This window comes from Furipterus horrens, unplaced genomic scaffold (assembly GCF_987537825.1).
Source record: "Furipterus horrens unplaced genomic scaffold, mFurHor1.1.pri manual_scaffold_1, whole genome shotgun sequence".
In the NCBI taxonomy this organism is placed as follows: domain Eukaryota; kingdom Metazoa; phylum Chordata; class Mammalia; order Chiroptera; family Furipteridae; genus Furipterus; species Furipterus horrens.
Genome location: NW_028327171.1, coordinates 48,475,598 through 48,485,299, shown reverse-complemented (window position 1 = coordinate 48,485,299; position 9,702 = coordinate 48,475,598).

The window sequence follows — 9,702 nt, the reverse complement described above, 5'->3', positions numbered from 1 at the left end:
TGTTCCCTCCCCAGGCAGCTCTGGTGGGTCCTATTTACCCCTTCTCAGGGTCTACAGTCCCAGCTCCCCACACGGCCACCTTAACCTCAGATTTCAAGTGTTGCTGGATCTCAGAGATGCTTTTTGAACAACCAGCGACATTTCCCTTAGGAGAAGATCAGGATGAGCCACTTTGGTTCATTTCTCTTTTTGCCTCAAGGCTTTTTGTACACATTCATTCTGTTCAGATGGGGTTAAGAAACCTAACCCTCGGTTCTTTTTAATGGAAGGTTATCAAAGAGCACCCAGGACTGAAAGGCAAAGGCACCGTGATGCCATCTCATCTCAGGGAGGCTGTCCTTTGTTAGGCGTCTACTGTTCACATACCTGCACTGTCCTGCGCTGATAACAGCCCTGTGGCCTCCTCCCTTAATTTCCCTCTATTGCTTTCCTCCTCTTGTTTTTGAAGCCTGCCTCCATTGTGGTACCACCACGCCAGAGGCACGTGGCCTTTGCAGAGTGCCCTACGAGGAGAACAGGAATACCTAAGGTGTTCTTCAGCATAGCAGTGGGGTGTTCTGGCCCTGTTTCCGGTCAGTCAGGCTAAGCTTGGCCCACTGCCCAGCATGGCTGGCTCTGCAGCAAGATCCTGAAGGACATGAGCTTGATCCTCATACCTAGTTCCTGCCTTGTGGCCATGGGGGCTAAACCTGAGGAGCTGATGCTGTGAATCTCAGTAGTAAATCTTGCTTCCCACCAACTTTTTCTTCCTCCACAGTGTGGATTCTGACCATCTGAGCCACAAAAAATAGTCATATGATCCCAGTCATGGAGGAACTGGTTGCTGCTCCCTTGCCCCTCCAATAGGTAGGATTCATTTTGGATTTGTATTAGATAAAAATAAATTTCTTTCCTTTTAAGGAATATATGAGCATTTTTATGGTGAGACATTGTCTTCACTCTGAAGAGTGAATTTCAAATAGCAAACTCATGATGGCTGGGGTCCTATTCTGTGAAGCGGGAGTCTTTATTTTAGTGGCCCTTAATTCTTAGTACCAGACTAGCCTCAGTCTCCAAGTCAGGGAAATGTCATTAGCAAATCTCGGTAGGTTTTTATTTTATTTAATTTTACATAACTGTTCAGTCATTATTCACCCACTTATTTGAGTTGGTAATGAGTGGTTGAAAACAACAGAAAAATAGAAAGGGGACGCAGTAAAAGTTTTCCTGTTCCTCTTTTCCCACGTAGCCTGTTGTCCTCCCCCAAAGCAGCCCGTGCTGCCATTTTCTTGCGGCTCCTTCTCCTCAGTGATGTTTTTAAGGGCTTTCCTCATCTAGTAGACATAGCTCATTCAGAAGGATGCAAATGTGTTCAAACAAAATTCTCAAGGTCAGTTGCTCTCCCAAATTTGCCTGCTCAGGGTGCTGAAGCCTGATTCTAGATGTCAGGTAGCTCTCACCTGATCCAGGTGTCTAGGGAATGCCCCTTATGTCCTTCAACCTGGCCCTTTATGATGATGGGCTGAGGATGCCTGAGCACACTCTTTTCGAATGAGATTATCCTTGGCATGGTCTTATAGAAAATGAATACTACAGAGACTTGACCGTGAGTTCTAGTGCCAGATTCGGAAGGATCTAGGGGGATCTGGCCTCCAGGTGGGCAGGGATAGGAGAAGAGTCCCTGTGGGGCCAGCATTCTTTTTTCTGGACCCACCACTTGCTCTACACCTCTACCTACTGATCAAAGAGGGATCTTAGTCACCCTGGGGCTGGCGCCTCCACCAGCCCTGGTGCTCACTGATTGTGCTGGAGCAGTATCTTGTTCACCAAGGTGCTGTAGCTGCATTTTCTCAGGGGAGAGCAGGATTCATCAGCCCTGGCAGCTCTGGTGTCTGGCATGCTCATTGCTGGGAACAGTTTTAAAGCCTTTTGGTGGGAAGAGTTTCTTCCTGATCCAAGTCCAAACTGAAAACGGATCCTCCAATGCAGTATCATTAAACATCTTCCAAACAACAGCAGTCTGGAACTTCTAGCTACTTCTTGCCCAATATCATGTGAGTTTTACTTACAGAAGGATCTACACAGCAAGTGATGTAGGAACAAGTCAGCACAAACAGAACTATAAATATCTTGATAGCGACAGATGCATGAAATCTAACTGGGTGGGGAAAGCAGATGTAGATAAACAGCTAGATAAGAATACAGGTTTGAACCTATTGGAACACTAAGAAGAAGTTATAAAAGGTAATATTAAAGGAAAAGTTACCTATGGTGCTTTTACTTTTTGCAACAATTTTTATTTTGGGGTAGTTCTTTTAATCTTCTTGTTCATATACAATGCACATTTCTACGTAGTTGCAATTTTGTTGCAAATGCAATTCACAGTTTTCACTTTATTATAAGCACTTGCCATATTGCTGCAATCTTTGTTTTATGGCTGCAGAAATGTCATTGTGGTGATTCACATGACAATTGCAACCTATTGTTGCACTGTTTTTTGTCTCCAGCTGCTTAGCGTTACTGGATAATTTTGTAAAGGACATCTTTGGATATTTAGCTTTGTGATTTTGTTGATTTCCTTAGGATCAAATTTAAGAAGGGCACTGATTTGGCCAAAGGGTACGGAACCCCTTAGGAAGAGAAGCATTCCCTGTGGTAGCAAGCTAAGTGTGTCTGACAGAGCTCTAAGCCTCATGCTGATCTTACTGGCTCGGTGCTCTAAGTCTGTCAATAGCATGTCACCTGGCAACTGACCAGAAGAGCAGAGGTTTACCAGGCCCTGAACAAGACCTGTTACTGTACAAGTTTTCTACTTTTAACAGTAGAATATACAGAGGTGCCATTCTAGGTGTCTTCCTTACATGCAAAAGTTGTTCGTGTGCAGCTGCCATATAAAGGCCTCCAAACCAAGAACTGAAGGGAGCAACAGTGAACCAGTGTTGAGATCCCAGTTCTACTGTTGCTGCAGGGGTGAGGGCTGCCTCAGGTTCAGGGGTGCTGTGTCGTTGTACTCTTGCTGCGAGGACACTGACCCTCATTTGTGGCACTGCCTTTGTGGCAGATGTCCAGTTATGTGCAACCCAGATGTCAGTCAAGGCCCTTGGGGATCTGATTAAAGTTGACTGAAACCCCAATGCCAAGCCTCCTGAGAGCCTTGAATCCACAGCCCAGTTTCCACGAATGTGTGTGTCATACCCCTCGCTCAGCCTTCATGCCCTCCTGTCTGACTGTGCTGCCCGGTTCTGCCCCACATGAGTTCAAGGAGCAAAGGTCAACTCCTGCCTTGGGCTTCACAAAAATTCACTTGCATCCAGGCTTTAGCAAGTTTGGTGACTACTGAGGATGGAGTGTCTCACGGAGGGAGACCTGGCAGCCTTTGTTGTTGTTGTTTTTTACTTAAAAAATGGTTCATTTTCTGTTAAGTGATATTCACTTTAATTTTTGTAAAAGGAAAAATAAACCAACAAACAAAAGTCAGGTGTGAATTCACTCTCCTGCCCTCTGCTGTATCCATTCTTGCCCGGCTGCAGGTCATGATGTTCCCTCAGTGCACACAGAATGAGAATGTGTGGACTCAGTTTTCAGTTCTGTCACTTCCAAGCTGTGTGGCCTTGAGAACTTTATGCCTCTCTCTGGATCTCACCTTCCCAATCTGCAAGACGAGGCGATTGTCCCAGATTTTATCCCAAGTCCCTCCTAGATAGGCTTTCTGGGATCTTGAGGGCAGAAAGGGGATGGGATTCAATGAGGGGAGGGAGGCACCCTCTGTTTCCTTTAACCTTTCTCTTCTGGGTTGGCAGACAGCTATGACTGTTAATTTCCTCTGTCCCCAGGCGTGAGGGAAACAGTCACCCAGAAGACAGCTTTGACTCTTGACCTGGCTGGTACTGCTCAGCTCCCACCACGTTTCACTGAGCAGCGTGAGCCCCTTGGTAATTCTGTTAAGCAGCTGGGGCAGTGAGTCATTCAATACCACCCAGACACCTTCCTGTCGTGTCCTGGCAAGGAGCTGAGCCCGAACACTGAGACTTGACCCACAGCAACATTGTAAACATAAACTGGAGCTCTGAACTGGACTGTGACTTGGAGACCAACATGCCTCAGTCAGTGTCCAGTAGAGCTCAACTTGTGCTCATTCATCCACCTGTTACCCCTTTTCTGAACACCTGTGACATCCCAGGCACTGTGCTAAGCTTCAAGAACACATGGACACATCACAGCCTCTGTCTTCAAGGAATTCAACCTCCTCTGGGACAGATTTGCAAACAGGAGGGAAACATAGTGAAAAAAAAGGTATAAAACAGGATGATAACCTATCTAGAGGAGAGAAGCATCACCTCTGCGGTGGGGAGTGAAGGGCTGGGGTGGAGAGTCAAGGGAGACCTTTACCGATGAAGTGGCACCTAGGCTAGTCTTGGAAGGATGATGGGGGCTCCGTGTTATCGTGGTGCCACAAGCAAGTGTGATGTTTAAAGTAATGTGCCTGAGTGGGAAGAAGTCTTTATCATTGTCAATGTTTAGCATTGCCAGAGCAAAGTGACAATAAAAAGAAAGCTACATAATAGTTTCATTACTGATTTAAAATGCCTACAAACAATGCTTCCTTTTATTGCTTAGACTGGGCTAGATTGCCCCCCCACCCTTCCACTACTGCCAACCACACAAGGTGGGAAAGGGCATTTGAAGCAGCAGGAGCAGCATGTGCCCAAGCATGGCAGTGTGGCACTTTAGAATGTATTACAGGAATGGCAAACAATTTGGTATGATGGGGCATAGGATATTTGGGGGAAAAGAGTGGGGGAAGAGTCAAAAATGAAGTCTCATTTTCTGAGGGCCCATTTCTTCAGTGTGAAGTCTAGACTTATTCTAGAAGGCAGTGGTGAGCCATTCAGGATGGTAAGCAGGAGCATGATGTAATCAACTCTGTTGTTGATGGAGCACTGGGACAACTGAGGAAGGGTAGAACAGGGAGGAGCATGAAGGAAGAAGACTGGGAGACAGAGGATAGGGGCTATACCAAAGCTGGCCATGAGTGTGGAAGACAGAGGTTGGGGTCTAGGGGGACGTGGAAGTCCAACTCCAAAGGCTTAGAGTCTGCTTGGAGGAAGGTCTAAAGGATGACTCCTACTTCCTGTCTTCTGCAAATGTCAGCATTTGAGAGACGTTTTGGACCACCTGCTCAACTGTCATTGCGGCTCACAGAAGTGCAAGGTACTCATTGCCCAAGCTTGGGAGTTGCTGGCAGGGTCAGCACAGAATCGCAGTTTCCTAAATCCCCAGAAAGCTAGAACTTTTTCTTCTGCTGTGGTCACCCTTCTTGTGCCACGACTCTGCCCTTCGATCTACCTCTGCTGGCTGAGCATTGCACCGAGCAGAGGAGGCTTGCATTCCTGCCTTAACACTGCCTTATGCTGCCCCTAAAACAGTGACTTTGAGGGAGACCTTCCATTCTTTGAGTGTCTGTCTTCTCATCCCCAAAGCAAAGGCCTGCAAATGTGGGGCTTCTCCTTTCTTTTCTCTTGCTTTCTGGTTTTCGACTTTTTATTTTGCTACAGTCCCTTGCCATTTCCTCTTGCCTTACATTAGGCATGCTTCACACATTTATACATATCTGCCTGCACCTCAGGGCATTTGTGCTTCTGTGCACTTGGCCTAGGTCTACTCTGAAGTCTCTTGGTCTTGTCTCCAGCAGTCAGGGCTTGTCTGGGCAGAGGAGATCCTCTTCAGAGATGCACTCCTGGGGCCAGGCCACTGCCCCCTCTCTAATTCAGAAAGGCTGACTCTTCCTCTTCCCTTGCTCCCACAGAATTCTCTGCCCCTAGAGCAAAGTCACCAAACATGGGCGATGGTGTGGATCTTTCACAGTGTTTGCTGGGCCCAGGTGTGGCTCTGGCCATGCTCTTTCAGGAGGAAACTGCTTTGGGGTCTGTGATCCGTGCACACAGGTTCCTCCATGTAGAAGAGCCCACCCTGCCTGCTCTCTGGGGCGAGGCAGTCTCCAGAGTCCGGTGCCTTATGGGCAACTCTTAAGGAGAGAAAGTGATTCCGGTGGGCTTCCCCATAAAACCCCCTTCCCCTCTCCTCCTGTTTCCCCTTCCCAAGTGGTAGGAGTTGAGAGAGGTTCAGAATTGCAGGGGAGAGGAGGAGTCATCCTTCCAGCCAATGCAGAATCCCCACTGTGGCTTTCCTCTCCATTAGTCTCCTAGCCTTCATTTAAACACTTCATACACTTCATGTTCCATTGTGCAGGGCAGCTTGCCCTGTCCTAGTTAGAACTGTCTTCCAGGTAGAGATGAAAACTGTCTTCCTTGAGACAACATAGATGGACCTAGAAGGTATTGTGCTAAGTGAAGTAAGCCAGTCAGAAAAAACAAATACCATATGATTTTACTTATATGTGGAATTTGAAGAACAAAATAAATGAACAAACAAAATAGGAAGACACTTGTAAACACAGAGAATAGACTGATGGTTGCCAGAGGGGAGGGGGTTGAAGGGCTGGGTGAAAAAGGATTAAGAAGTACAAACTGGTAGTTACAAAATAGTCATGGAGATATAAAGCAGAGAATAGAGAGTATAGTCAATAATATTATAATAACTATGTATGGTGCCAAGTGGGCAATGAAAATATTTGGGGGGAACACTTTATAAAGTGTATGATTGTCTAGCCACTATGCTGAAACTAATAAAAAATCATTTTGAATGTAAACTGTATTTGAAAAAAACAAAACTGCCTTCCTGTAACTCCCAATGATTGGTCCCCTCAGAACATACTGAAACCCTCTCTGGCAAGACAGTCTTCTGGCGTGTTTGAGGTAAGTCCATATATTCTGCTCCCATTCAACTTCTTTCTGTTCTGCAGGTTATCACATCTCTAAGTCATATAGTTGCCATATTCTTAGAATATGGTGCCTCTAAAATGCAAAGATGCCAGACACGGGTTGACTACCTTTTGCAACAAACAAGCCAGAAATGTCAGTGGCCTAACACTAAGGAAGTTAACTTCTTCCTTATAAGAGTATAACCAGTCTTAGGTTCCTCCTAACTTGGATCTCCATCCCCACCCCCAAGCCACCCCACAGGAGCAGAGCCCTTTCCATCCTGCTGGCCAGTGGAGGAGAGAAGGTAGAGAAGACACAGAGAGCCCTGCCTGGAAGACACATGCACCCTCCACTCTCATTCCACTGGTGAGAACCAGAGATGTGGTGTCATCCCACACTACTGTGAACTGAGAAATACAGTCCCTAGCTGGGCTGTTGACCCTTGGAGACACTGCAGTGAGACAGCTGGAGGGCACAGGCCACCTTTGCTGCACCAGACTGATTCTTCCATCTCTCGCTTCTGGCTGCCAGTTTGGGGGACATGGCAGAGACTGAGGTTGGGGCCCCTTGTGTTTCTAACTGGTAAGCAGTGTTTTCCTAAATTTCAGTTCTATAAATGCCACTTTTGAGATTTTGGCTCTATCTATGTAACACCTGTACTTAATATTTTCTTTAAGTTGATTCACTTTTTAATTTAGTTTCAACTGAAAAACTAATATCTGGGAAGTCATCGTTTTAATGTGCTAATTATATTTTTCCTAATATATGCCAAAATAAGTTGATAATTATTCCAATAAAAATACTGGCACATATAGCATCCCAAATATTTTCTCACATATGGGTGGTATGCAGTGTGCATTTTAGGAAATGCTATGATTGAGTCTGTATCAAGCACTGCATAACCTGGCCCCTGCCTTTCTCTCTGTACTCATTTTCTGCCCCTTCCCTCTTCATGTTCACAGACCTTTTTGTTTCTCAAACCTGCCAAGCTCATTCCCACCTCGGGTGTTTGCACTGGCTGCCAGAAACACTTCCCCCACATCTTGACATGTCTGGCTCTTTATAGATGCTAACGTCTTAGCTCAGATGGCTCCTCCGCAGGGAACCACCTTGTTTAGCTGTCTCCTAGACACCCCATTCCACCATGCCCTGCACAGGCACTCCTCATCTCAGCCCCTTTCAAGAACTTTTCAGGACCTGACATAGTCTGCTTGTTTGCTGATTTATTTATTCTCTGTATCCAGTAAAATGTAAACTCTGTAGAAGAAAGAATCTTATCTATTCTTTTTACTTCACTCTTCCAGCACTTTGCACAGGCCCCAGCATATAATACATGCTCCATAAATATTTATTAAATAAATAAAAACTATAGAACACAGACACATAGGTCATTAGTAAAATGAAGATTAAAACAAAGTTTTATCAACTGCTTGGTAATCCCTTATATGCATCTGGTCAACTGCTGGAGAAGGCAGCTTGGAGGTAAGGCCACTGTGGGGCGTGCAACTCTTTTATCTCTGTAGTTCATAGGTATACAGGCCACCTGACTTACCCACCCAGCCACAGACAGAGAAGCTGGATAAGGGAAAGCTGGAGGGCAAAAACCCACCTCTAAAAGACATTTACAGCACAGAGCTAAAAGATGAGGAGGGAACAGGCTAAGGACCAACTATTCATGCTTGGATCCGCAAGCACCCATGGTGAGAACGCACCTCAGGAGCACGTGATCCAGAAGATGTCAGCCTTTACCACATCGGATCCTGCCCCTCCTCACTGGGGGCCCTGGGGCTGGAGATGGCGGTGAATGTCTAATTTACATCTTGAAATTGGAAACAGAAATTGGGAAGGGGAGGGAAGTCTCCTTACTTATGAAGACAATGGACATGGTTTTCCTCACAAAGAGAATCTCTCCATAAAAGAAACCCAAGGTGAGAGAAAGGACCAATGTTCTCCATCTCCCCTTCTCTCCAGAAATAAATTTGTCATGGATGCTGTAATGCACCTTCCAGATCCCCCTTCAGAGTCGAGGCACTCATTCCTGCCCTTCTGTTCTGCTAGGATCACAGCTGAGTCTCTTCCCAGGAATTGTCCTAGGCTAAAGGGGTCTGCCTTACTCAGAGTAACACCCCCACCCTGGGGACGGTTCACCTTCAATGTCTAGACTGTGTAGCATACAAAAGCCTGACCCTGCTTTGATCAAGGACAGCTCTGAAGGGCCATGCCTGCTCAAAACCAACCTTGTCTGCTATGCAATCCCTCTTCCTTTATTCTCCAAAAAAACTCCCTGCTCACAAAGTCCTATTTTGGAGTCTCTTTCCCAGAGAACTATCTTCTTTTGCCTTTCTCTTATAAGAATGGCGTTTAGGGTCCTCTTGCTTAACTTAATTACATCAGCAAAGACTTTTTCTTTTCCCCAGAAGGAAAGCATTAATAAATTTCAGGCATTAGGACTTGATATATTTTGGTTGCCATTTTTCAATTTACTATACTATGTTATAAGCCACTTTTTCTGGAGACATTGGAGTGTCCTTAAACATGCTTAAAAAACAGTTCTGGGTGTTTCTTTACATTACATTATCTGTCTTATCAGCTGGTTCTCAGGAATAGTCTGGGCTGTAAAAGTGGCTGGAGCCAAGCTTTCTGCTTATCCAGAAGTGATCTAGAAAGGGCGCCAGGGTGGAATTTGCTCCACCTCATCCACCTGGCCTCAGGTATGGGAGAAGTTCTCTAGCACGTTGTTGGGATAGTGACATGATTTCCCCTCTGCTGGCACCACAGAGGACACTGAGATTCATGGCCAGTGTTTGAATTTTCAGTTGCCATCAATCACCCTGATCTAATATTTATATTTTGTAAAACTATCTCATGGCAAGTTTGGGGGGAAAGATTTCTCCTAATCACA